Source organism: Mobula hypostoma, chromosome 9 (assembly GCF_963921235.1).
Source record: "Mobula hypostoma chromosome 9, sMobHyp1.1, whole genome shotgun sequence".
In the NCBI taxonomy this organism is placed as follows: Eukaryota; Metazoa; Chordata; class Chondrichthyes; order Myliobatiformes; family Myliobatidae; genus Mobula; species Mobula hypostoma.
This window is the reverse complement of record NC_086105.1, coordinates 10,229,044-10,242,330: the sequence shown is the minus strand read 5'-3', so window position 1 is coordinate 10,242,330 and position 13,287 is coordinate 10,229,044. Positions and strand designations below refer to the sequence as shown.

The 13,287-nt window shown below is 40.7% G+C and overlaps 1 protein-coding gene across 1 annotated transcript in view; it reads left to right on the top strand.

The window, feature by feature from the left end:
• Window positions 1-13,287, top strand: part of LOC134351502 (potassium voltage-gated channel subfamily C member 2-like) — a 362,430-nt gene that overhangs the window by 246,675 nt on the left and 102,468 nt on the right. The gene's annotated exons all lie outside the window — the stretch shown is intronic.

Sequence of the window (13,287 nt, the reverse complement as noted above, 5' to 3'; positions counted from 1 at the left end):
TAATGAAAGAAATCAGCAGTCAACAACTGGTTCCTTGCCAGCTGATTTCTTCAGGCTGTTGCTTTAACTCTGCAGACATACGAGATTGTAGTTGCTGGAATCCAGAGCAGTGGACAACCTGGGGAAACTCAGCAGATCCTGGTGAGAGATGTTGCTGACATTTCAGGTCGCGACCCCTACATTTGGACTGCTGCCAGGAGCTGCATCCTGATGGAGGGTTGCAACCAAGACTGGTAACATTTCCTTTTCACTGACTTGACCTGCTGAGCTTGTTGCTTTCATTCTGCGAACGTTTTCTACAGATGCAAATATCTACAGGACACAGCCTGGCAGGTGCTAAAGAACTGTCGGCTGGTTTCAAAACTTTGACACAGGCAGCTGCTCTGGGCATTGCGGATTCCCTTCGAAACAAAGTAATATTGGAAGAATCAGAAGAACATGTACAGAGAAGAGCATGCTGATAGAAATGGGAGCAGGCAAATGGGGAGAAAGGCTTTTAGCAGGAAGTCATTACCATTCAGACTCTTCAGGAAACAGTCCCTTGGCTTAAATCCAAGTGTCAAAAGAGAATGATTTTTGTTGAGGAGTTGATGTGAAGTTGAGGTCAAAAGATGAGGAAATCAGGAGCCATGCACAAAGCACTGGAGGGACTCAGTGAGTCAGGCAGCAGCTATGGAGAGAAATGGACAGTTGACTTTTTGGATTGGGACCTCTCTTGAGAAATGGGAGGAAATCACCTTGTTAGTCCACAGCTCACTAAACCTAACCATACATCTTTGGAATGTGGGAGGAAACTGGAGCACCCGGAGGAAACCCAACTGCGTGCAAATGCTGAAGACATCAACTTTCTGTTTCCCAAGGTCTCATTGCAGCAGCAAAGAATGTTCAAGCTTGCCCTCTCCAGTGTATGGCAGTCTTCAATATTTTTAGAGTTCAATTTGCTTATAAAACTCTTTTCGGAACTTACTCCTGCTACAACACACTTTCCTTTTGGAATTGCATGCTGACTAACTAGTGCAGTGTCCTGTTTCTGATGCATTTAGCTAATGATCAGCATGACCAGAAGCAAAAGAATAAGGTACTGGGAATGCACAGCAGGTCAGAGAACATCTGAGAAGAGAGAAACAGGGACTAAACAGAGATCTAACCACTTAGTCCTGACTTTCAATGGCATAACTACTGCTGAGCAATGTATTGTACTGCACTGCTGCTGCAGAGTAACAAATTTCACACCATATGCCCGTGATATTAAATCTGATTTTGATTCTGATCAGAGTACTGCACCATATGCTGAGAGTCACCATTGATCAGAAAGTCTGACGCACTAGCCATATTATAACTGTGGCTATGTTCGGACACTGGGTGTCCTGTGGTGCATGGGTCACCCATTGATACCTCTTGGCCTTTTGAACATTTTCAAAACACATGCTAGAAGTATAAGACCATAAGACCATAACATATGAGAGCAGAATTTAGGCCATTGTGTCTGCTCCACCATTTCATCGTGGCTGATCCATTTTCCCTCCCAGCCCCAATCTCCTGCCTTCTCCCCATATCCCTGTATGCCTGACCAATGAAGCACCTACCAACCTCCGCCTTAAATATACAGAATGACTTGGCCTCCACAGCTGCCCATGGCAACAAGTTCCACATATCCACCACTCTCTGGCTAAAGACATTCCTCCTCATCTCTGTTCTAGAAGGTCATACATCCATTCCAGACTGTGTCCTCTGGTCTTAGACTCCCACATCGTAGTATAATGGGATTCACTGTCCATGACTGGATAAGCACGGTGCTCACAGCTCTGAAGATGCTCATTACCATCCAGAACAAGACAGCCTGGTCGACTGGCATCCCCTCAGCCATCCCGCCCCACCCTTAATGCTCAGTGGCTGCCGTGTGCATCATCATCAAAATGTACCGAAATTAGAAGCAAGCAAGTACAGAAGCCTCAAGGCCCACCCACACCACTAGATTCAGGAACAGTTATCCTGCAACCTCCAGGCTCTTGAACCAGTGGAGATAATTTCATTCAACTTTATTTTCCCCCTTACTGAACTTTTCCCACAACTTATGGACTGATTTACAAAAACCTTTCATTTCATGTTCTAAATATTTATTGCTTATCTGTTTATTACTTTTTTTCCTTTTTTTTTGTATTTGAACAGCAGTTTGTTGTCTTTTGCTCGCTGGTGTTTGTCCATCTTGTTAGGTGTGGTCTTTCCCTGAGTCTGTTGTGTTTCTTTGTATTTACACATGCCCGCAAAAATGTATCTCATGGTTGCATATGGTGACGTATATGTACTTTCTAAGTAAACTTAATTTGAACTTTGAGTTACTTTGTCAGTGCCCCTTAAACCTATAACCATTACTACTAAGCAAGACAAGGGAAGCAGTATCTGGGAACATCACCACCTACAGGTTCCTCTCCAATAGAATTGAATAGAACTTTATTGCCATTGCTCAGAACAAAAAGAATACAATGCTGCTCCAGTCCGTGCAAAACAGATATTTATAGTGCATGTGGTATGGCTTAATTTTTTTTTTAAAGTTCCAATTTACAGTACATAGTTAGAAATTCCGTAACACTCAAAGGTCATTGGCAAGCTGGGTGTAGCAATCATATAGCCTCAAGATTCTAGGGAGTAGATTTAAGACGGAGATAAGGAGGAACTGCTTTTCCCAGAGAGTGGTGAGTCTGTGGAATTCTCTGCCCAATGAAGCAGTGGAGGCTGCCTCAGTAAATATACTTAAGACAAGGTTGGATAGATTTTTGCATAGTAGGGGAATTAAGGGCTATGGGGAAAAGGCAGATAGCTGGAGATGAGTCCATGGCCAGATCAGCCATGATCTTATTGAACGGTGGAGCAGGCTCGACAGGCCAGATAGCCTATTCCTGCTCCTATTTCTTATGTTCTTATGTCTTCCTGACTTGGAAATAGATTTTTATTGCATCATTATTGGGTCTAAATCCTGAAACTCCATTTCCAGTAGAACAGTATGAGCAAATTCACCAGAAAGGCTGAAGTGGTTCAAAGTGATGGCCCACCATCGTTTTCTTGGGGGAATGTAGGGATGGGCAGTAATGTTGGCCAGGTCAACTCTGACGAAAAAATGATTTTTTTTTTTTAAAAGTTAACTTTGCAGCCGCTGCTATTTCACACTTTTCTCTCTTTACAGATATTGTTTAATCTGGTGTGTCATTACGGTACTTTCTATTATTTTAGATTTCCAATAACTGCCATGGTTTTGATCAGTGAGACAGTGCTAGCAAGTAACACACATAAAATGCTTGAGGAACTCAGCAGGTCAGGCAGCATCTATGGATATTAATAAACAGTCGATGTTTCAGGCCGAGACCCTTCATCAGGACTGAGAAGGAAGGGGGAGACACTAGAATAAAAAGGTGGTGGGGAGGGGAAAGAGGCTAGCTAGAAGGTAATAGTTGAAGCCAGGTGGGTGGAAAAGGTCAAGAGCTGAAGAAGAAGGAATCTGATAAAAGAGTAGAGTGGACAATAGGAGAAAGGGAAGGAGGAGGGGACCCAGGGGGAGGTGATAGGCAGGTGGGAAGGGGTAAAAGGTCAGAGTGGGGAATAGAGAAAGGGGGGATGGAAATTTTTTCACTGGAAGGAGAAATGGATATTCACGCCATCAGGTTAGAGGCTACCCAGACAGAATATAAGATGTTGCTCCTCCACCCTGAGGATGGCCTCACCTTGGCACAAGTGGAGGCCATGGACCAACACTAACTAGCAAGTTGCTAAAATTAGGTGAAGTGAACACTAGGGTAAAGCAGCACACAGTCAGGCTAGACTACTGTCAAGAAGTATAGGTTATACATACAACTATGTCCATTTCTGGGATTGCCGTAATTCATCAATGGAAATGTCCAATTAATAATTAAGTTCCCAAAATAATATAAATACATTAATTTTGGAGAATGCCAAAGAGTCTTTTACCAAAATCCAAAAAATTACAAGTAGTTATCATGATTACCAGTGTGGTAATGAACATAAAACAGTACAATCTGGATCAGGCCCTTCAGCCCACAATGTTGTGCTGAACCAATTAAATTAGTAATCAATGTCCAACTAAACTAATCCCTTCTGACCATAAGATCATAAAAATATGAGTTGTAGGAGGGAATTAGGCCATTTGGCCCACTGAGAATGCTTTCCCATTCCATCATGGCTGATTTATTGTCCCTCTCCACCCCATTCTCCTGCCTTCTCCCGTAACCTCTCTCAGGTGACGGGTAGGTCTGTCTGCCTCTTGTGGTGGGTCTCTCCCTTTCAAAGAATGTCAGTGCTATTGTAGGATAGTATTGTGGTTCTGCATTTATTGATTGGACTATTGCATTTATGGACTGTGGACTTTTTCCAGATTTATGGTTTTTATATTCTGTGATTTTTTTATTGCCCATTTCTTTTCCATTTTGTTCTGCAGGCAAGGGTGTCTGGGGGTTGATGTTCCGTTCGTTTTTTTTGTGCAGGGGAGGGTTTGTTTTGGGGGGGGGGTCAATGTTCCTGTTCCGTTTTGTGCAGGGAGAGGGGGTTTTTGGGAAGATGATGATCAGGAAACTGCTCTTTTTTGTATGGCGGTTTGGATTTTGTTGTTCCTCCCTGAATGACTTTCATGCTCTTTCTTTGTTTTGTGGCTATCTGGAGAAATACGAATTTCAGAGTTGCATATGAATACATGCTCTGATAATAAATGAACCTTTGAAACTATCAGCCTCTGCTTTAAATATACTCAATGACTTGGCCTCCACAACTGTTTGTGGCAATGAATTCCACAGATTCACCATCTCTCGCTCAAGAAGTTCCTCCACATCTAAATGAACTAACTCTATAATGAGTCTGTGCCCTCTGATCGTGGACTCACCTATGAAAGGAAACATCTTCTCCACATCCACTCTATCTAGGTCTTTCAATATTCAATAGGTTTCATTGAGATCCCTCTTCATTTCTAAATGCCAGCGAGCACAGGCTCAGAGACATCAAATGCTTCTCATACATTAACCTTTTCATTCCTGGACCCTTTCCAAAGTCAGCACAACTTTCTTAGATAAGGGGCGTAAGTCTACTCACAATACTTCAAAATGTGGTCAGACCAATATCTTATAAAGCGTCAGCATTACATCCTAGTTCTTATCTTCTAGTCCTTTCAATGTAAATGCTAATACAATGTCCAAGAAGAATACAGATAATTTGATATTATAAAATGATCCTTATTTTTGATAATCTAGCCTCACAAGTAGATAAAATTTGTCCTTCATTAAATGTGCAAAACTTGCTTGGGTAAATGGAATCTGATTTTAGAAGTGGAGTTCCGTGATGCCCTACAATATTACGTGACTAGTACTTGGAAACAAGAACACTCCTTTAACCACACCTCCAACCCCCGCCCCCACCCCACCCGACCCAACTTTTCCCAGCACAGTTCTGAGCAGGTTTAATATTCCCCTAACTTTCACATTTACATGTAAGGGAATTTGTGTCCTTTGATCCTGCAGCTATGAAAGGCTATTTTATGCCTGTGTATGGAATAGTCTTGCTCATGTGGACAATTATAAAAAAAATCAATTTGAATTAATAATTCATGGAGGTTATTTTTGTGCCTTCCATTCAAAACATAAAGCAAGAGAAGAATTCTAAATATATTCAATCGCTTCCAGTCCTGGCTGTTTCGCACCAAAAGCAATAAAATTATTTTGACAAGGCCCTGCTTTTTAACTTGGAAAATGCCTTAAATAAAACTGAATGAATGTTACCATATTTATAACACCAAATGAATATTTATAACTTCCTTTATTTCAATACTGTAGCTTTTCAATGTAGATTTTTGCTGCACAAATATTTATATAAAATGCATTTCAGTACGTGGAACTTATCAATCACAGCCTCTCAACTTGGCAAATGTAGGGGAGGCACCATTTTCCTAATAGAAAGTCAATGGACAATTTTTGTACCATGAATATTTATCAGGTAAACACATAGAAGGAGATACAATATTGCATTGTTCACAATGAAAATCGATTATTCTTTGTTTCAAGCGGAGCTAAGCAGGATATAAAGGCCAGATTAATATCTATATATATAGTATCTTTTAGAATATTATTCTACATGCACCATGCTGGAGAGATGTCTGCAGAGGTGTAAGTAATTTTAGCTAAATCATGGAAAATTTTTGACACTATTTGACTCATTGTGTCTCTGCAGTTGTAAGAGCTCCCTATTATTTACTTATTTATTTATTATTAAGCTACATCACAAAATAGGTCTTTTTGGCCCTTCAGGTCAGTAATCCACCAATTTCAATCCTAGTCTAATCACAGGACAATTTACAATGACCAAATAACCTACCAACCAGTATGTCTTTGGACTGTGGGAGCAAACCAGAGCACCTGGACGAAACTTACACAGTCACAGGGAGAACGTACAAACTCCTTACCCAGGGATGGGAACTGAACCTGACTCACCTGTACTTTGAAGTGTTATACTAACCACTACGTTACCGTGCCACCTGCATAATCCCAGATCTTCCAGCATAAACTCTGAAGTCTGCAGTACATGGTTCTTCGAGCTAACACAATTGCAAAATGTGAGAAATAATGTGGTGACAGTCTGAGAAACACGATGATATTAAAGAACATATATGCCAGCATAGAGTAGCTGGGCTGAATGACTTAGTTCATTCTTTGTAATGTGGATCCAGATATTAACAATCTGCATGAACATATGCTTCCAGCAAAGATTAAGGTGGTAAAAGTACATTGTCATATTTATTGTGGGTGCTTCCGTTGCCATGGCAGCAGCAGAGATAATTGGGCGATGAGTCAGTGGAATACACGGTTGTCCCAGTAGGTCACATTTATAAAGGGAAAGGGCTGTACCGTAAAACCTCTATTGTTGAAAAGTGAGGAAAAAAATCAAATGGAATTAGCCTTGAGTGAAAACAATGCTGGGGGTGGGGGAGGGGAGGGGAACTATGTGTGGAATAAATCAAGTCTTTACTCTGGAAAATGATCAATTGAAAGAATTGGTTTGATTATTATTGGTCAGAATTTTCTGAAATATTTTTATATCTAATAGGGCCTAATAGAGGTGACGTTTCACCTGCGAAGTATAGACACAATTCTTAAGCCCTCATTAAAGCAAGGTGTGAACATCAGGATGCATTCAAGTTATTTTAGAATTAAGAACTGAAGAGCATGAAAGAGCTGTAAGAGTCCTAAAAGTTGAGTAAGCAGAACTCAAGTCTTATACCACCGTCAAGTCATCCAACGGCTCTTGGAGATATAAAAGACTTTTGCTTGTTGGTGGCAGTCAAAGAGATCCTCACCAGATTGTTTGTTGCCATGATGGAAAGGCAGAGCAGATGCAAAGGGCTGAATGGTGTAATTCTGCTTCTATGACTTATGAATTCTACCCAATATGTCAACAGTTTCTTCCCCTCCCCAAAACACTGTTGCTGTTTGGCTAGTTGAATTCCTTCAGCAGCTTGTTGTAAACAAGAGCTCTTCCACTGCAAAATTCATTAATCATTGAGTGTAATCACTAAAGCAATCCTTTTGGGCATACATGAACTAATCTTGCAGCACATATTTATTCAAAGTGAAGACTATATTTCATGTTCTACACAGACAAATGTTCATTCTTAGGGGACATGGGCTTTCCCCTCTTTCCTTACCTTCTCATTTCAGTTTGCCTCCTTTATTATGGTGAACTCTACATTAAATTTTGGCTATAGGGATGAAGTTCCAGGAGGAGATATGTAGAGATCTATTCCTGACTCATATTAAAACAATGCAGGACTCAATCCAAGCTATCAGCTTCACAGCTTCAGTCATCAGACTCAGCTCTCCTCTACCCCGAATACCCCTTCCACTCTCTGACTTGCCAAAGAGTCACATTGGGCTACTCAAATTTTATTAATGTCTTTAACAAAACTTTAATAGATGAGCTGCCTCCTCCTCTTATGCTGCCTTCTTTCAGCTAATAAGCCAAAATTTCTAAGCCTTTTAAGATCAAAGTTCAGAGTTCAAGTAAATTTATTATTAAAGTGCAAAGTATATGTCACCATAAACAACCCTGAAATTCATTTTCTTGCGGGCATAGTCAGGAAATCCAAGGACCATAATGGAATCAATGAAAGTTCACATCCAATAGGGCAGACAAACAACCAATGTGCAAAAGACAACAAACTGAGCAAATACAAAAACAGAAGGAAATAATAATAATAAAAATAAATAAGCAATAAATATCGAGAACATGAGGTAAAGAGTCCTTGAAAGTGAGTTTATAGCTTGTGGGAACAGTTCAGTGATGGGGCAGGTGAAGTTATCCCCAATGGTTCAAGAGCCTGATGGTGAAGGGGGTCATAACCCTTCCTGGACCTTATTAGTGGATATACTATGTTCTGTTTCCCTGTCCATTTTCTCTCTTTTTCTTCACCTGGCTATCTAATCCATTTATGAAGGTTGGTATGTATCCATCTTTGAACAACTACTCTGAGCCTCATAGTCTTCTTGTCAAAAAGCCTCTCATCCGCTGTCATACCTTTCAACTTTAATCTTATCTATATTCCTTCATTTCAAGCCTTTCAGAAACCGGAAACAGTATACATCCATCTGCCATTACTTTATAATCAAGTCAGCTTGGGCTAGAAATCCATGACCAGAAAGACCATGCTCTAAAGTAGTGATGTGCTCGGAACCTTATGGAGGAGACAGTTGTGAGCAACCAAAGGTCTCATCTGTCTCCCTCTCCATTTCTGCTGCTTCTTTCCCTGCTGTTGTATGGTGGACAAGTTCTCAAGATTCCCAGATTGAGTCGCATGTCTGAATATCACTGCAAGGTTCTCGCAGACATATCTAGGAGCAGAATCTTATCCTGAGGTCACTAATAACACTCCCCATTTATCTCCTGGTGAACAAATGGATGTAATTGTGAATTCAGTTGCAGCAATCTCAGAAGTTCAAACTGGAGCTAGATAGATGATATAGTCCTTATTCACCAGGAGCCAATGAACTGGACAAATGAGGAAATTTATGTAGTGTAATTCCACAAGACAAACAGAACTTGCAAAGTTTGGGTTGGGAGGTCATTTGGCCATATAGTAAATCTTATTAAGAGTGTCGGTGAGTGGTAGAGTCTAGAAGGAGTTGATTAGAAAATGGGGGAAATTAAATATGATTAATGTAAGATTAGTGTAAAATGGGTTCTCAGAGGTAACTAATAAAAGGAAAACGTTTGGTATGCGCTCGGTAAGCTGAAGGCTCTGCTTTCATTGTGTATGACTCTTTGACAAATACATCCTTGTGTAACCAATCAGGAGCTTCATTGCTGACAATATGGTCATGACATTTAGATCATGTTTCCCTAAATATTTTACTCATTTCTTCAGCACATCAAAGACCTGCACAGCGTCACCAAATTTCAAGGTCCTTATAACTAGGTTCTTCAACAAAAAACAGGCCTAATTCATTCCTCAGACTAGTCAACCGTGCTGTGAGTTATCCATTTTCTTAGCATCCTTCTTACAGCGTGAAGCATAAAGTTGCTAGCCAGACGCATCTTAGTGGGTCTGCCACTTCTGTTGCCAATAGATAATTAAAGTGAAGCTGTTCCGTTGTGTTTAAGCCTTGCCTATTGCTATCTAGAATTTTAATTTTCTTATTCTAGGTCAATGTAATGTGTTCTCTTCCTACTCTTGCACCATTTTCAGCAGTCTATCATCGGCTACTTCCTGTTTTCATCTCCAGAATGCCTTTCAGTTCCTCAGCTGCATCCTCCTTAGCTTTCCTACGGATTTCCCCATTGACCTGTGATACAATTGAAGGCTTTTGATAAATAGAAAATACATCAAACTAAAACTAAAACTAAAAGTATAGAATGGTGAGACCATTCCAAATCCCATTTCAAGCCCCCTAATCAACAAATCCTTCCCTCTTCTTGATAATTGATGAAATTGAACCAGACTGTTGATATATTGGCCTCATAATTGATTCCAAAATATCTGAGCCTTCATTAACCCATTTATCTTCACCTCCACAGTGCTATCCAGATCTGCAACTGCCTCAGCTAATCACTGCGTTAAGCCTCAGCCATAAAGATGTACTTGAGAGTCCTTAACTTTCCTATATCCTAAGCATGTCCACAGCTAGTCCTGTTCACCTATTATGCATGTACCCTGTGCTATGTGTTTGCTTAAACAAACAGTTAAGCAAACCCTTAATTTTTAAAATACTTATCCAGGTTTTAAAACCTCCCCATGGCCTTACCCCTCCGTACATATGTAATTTCCATCCAACAACGTTTTATGGTCATTCTTGAATTTCATCACTCCATCACAAGATGTTGGTTGCTGAAGTCATCATCTGTGGAATTCACTCTCTAAAGCAATTTATTTTTTAATTCTTCTATTCTGGTTTTTGACGGTCCTTAAAATTCCCATCCATTCTAGTATCTCCTGATATGGCTTGGTTGCTAACATTATTGCCATCTTTTGTTACATTAAAAACACTAAAAAATGCTGCTGTATACATCTCTAATCTGAGAAATAGAAACCTTCATTTTGAACAAAAAGAACATTACCCATATATTCCTGTTGGTTTTGGTTAAAAAGTCCAAAGAAATTTGTTAGGTTTTGTGAGAATCTGAAACCCAACTTCCCCTTCCCATTGCTGCTTTCAAAATGTTGAATTGGAAATCCAGAATTCTTCAGAGATTTCACCTGTCCTGTGCCCCTCAACTGGAGATTGGGAGAAGCCTCCTACAGCAATTGTCATGGAATAATTTCTTGCAGCTCCCCTTCGGTCTTAAAATGGGCAAACCTCTGCCCATCTTTGACACGACAATAGAACCGGCAACATGGTTCGGTAAAAGGGAAATCAAACACAAATTAAATGGCTGATAAAGGGGTTGCCTGGAGCAATGAGTCCTGTAAGGCTGATTTAGGCCAAGAGTAATTGGTTGCCAAGTGTTCTAATTTGCCTGTTAGATGATATTCTGTTCTATTGAGTTGCTCTCTCACTGACCCTACAAACTCCAGGGGAAGGTTGGAACTGCACAGGAGCACTGGTCAGACAAATCAACGCAAGCATTAAAACTGCAAGCAACAACATTTAGTCCTAAGAACATATTTGCTCCACAATTAGCATTGACAATCCTAAACATAATTTTAGTCACAAAGTTCACGTTTGATGTAACCCAATTTCTGTTTTTGCACTATTTTTAATTTAACTATTTAATATACATATGTATACTTACCGTAATTCATTTACAATTTTATATTATCATGTATTGCATTGCCATCAAGTTAAAAACATAGAAAAACTACAGCGCAATACAGGCCCTTTGGCCCACAATGCTGTGTGAACTTTACTTACTTTAGAAATTACCTAGGGTTACCCATAGCCCTCTATTTTTCTAAGCTCCATGTACCTGTCCAGGAGTCTCTTAAAAGACCCTATCGTAGCCGTCTCCACCACCATTGTTGGCAGCCCATTCCAAGCACTCACCACTCTCTGCATAAAAAATTTACCTTTGACATCTCCTCTGTACCTACTTCCAAGCACCTTAAAACTGTGCCCTCTCATGTTAGTCATTTCAGCCCTGGGAAAAAGGCTCTGACTATCCACATGATCAATGCCTTTCATCATCTTATACACCTCTATCAGGTTACCTCTCATCCTCTGTCACTCCAAGGAGAAAAGGCCAAGTTCACTCAACCTATTCTCATAAGGCATGCTCCCCAATCCAGATAACATCCATATAAATCTCCTCTGCGCCCTTTCTATAGTTTCCACATTCTTCCTGTAGTGAGGTAACCAGAAATGAGCACAGTACGCCAAGTCGGGTCTGACCAGGGTCCTATAACATTACCTCTCAGCTCTTAAACTCAATCCCACGGTTGATGAAGGCCAATGCACTGTATGCTTGCTTAACTACAGAGCCAACCTGTGCAGCAGCTTTGAGTGTCCTGTGGACAGGGACCCCAAGATCTCTCTGATCCTTCACACTGCCAAGGGTCTTACCATTAAAACTATATTCTGCCATCATATTTGACCTACCAAAATGAACCACCTCACTCTTATCCGAGTTGAACTCTATCGGCCACTTCCCAGCCCATTCTTTCGATGTCCCGCTGTAACCTATGACAGCCCTCCACACTATCCACAACACCCCCAACCTTTGTGTCATCAGCAAACTTCCTAAACCCACCGCTCCACTTCCTTATCCAGGTCATCCCAGAACAGATCCCTAAGGCACACCACTGGTCACTGACCTCCATGCAGAATATAACCCATCTACAACCACTCTTTGCCATCTGTTGGCAAGCCTATTCTGGATCCACAGAGCAAGGTTCCCTAGGATCCCATGCCTCCTTACTTTCTCAATAAGCCTTGCATGGGTTACCTTATCAAATGTCTTGCTGAAACCCATATGCACTACATCTACTGCTCTACCTTCATCAATGTGTTTAGTCACATCCTCAAAAAATTCAATCAGGTTCGTAAGGCACGACCTGCCTTTGACAAAGCCATACTGACTATTCCTAATCATATTATGCCTCTCCAAATGTTCATAAATCCTACCTCTCAGGATCTTCTCCATCAACTTACCAACCACTGAAGTAAGACTCACTGGTCTATACTTTCCTGGGCTATCTCTATTCCCTTTCTTGAATAAAGGAACAATATCTGCTACCCTCCAATCCTTCAGAACCTCCCCTATCCCCATTGATAATGCAAAGGCTCAGAAATCTCCTCCCTCATCTCCCACAGTAGCCTGGGCTACATCTCGTCCGGTCCCGGAGACTTATCCAACTTGATGCTTTCCAAAAGCTGCAATACATCCCCTTTCTTAATGTCTATATGCTCAAGCTTTTCAACCTGCTGTATGTCATCCCTACAATTGCCAGGGTTCTTTTCCATAGTGAATACTGAAGCAAAGTATTTATTACACACTTGTGTGTGTCCCATACACACTTTTCCACTATCATACTTGATCGGTCCTATTCTCTCACGTCTTATCCTTTTGCTCTTCACATACTTGTAGAATGCCTTGGGGTTTTCTTTAATCCTGCTCACCAAGGCCTTCTCATGGCCCCTTCTGGCTCTCCTAATTTCGCTCTTAAGCTCTTTCCTGCTCACCTTATAATCTTCTAGATCTCTATCATTACCTAGTTTTTGAACCTTTTGTAGGCTTTTCTTTTCTTCTTGACTAGATTTTCAACTGCCTTTGTATACCATGGTTCCTATACCCTACCATCCTTTCCCT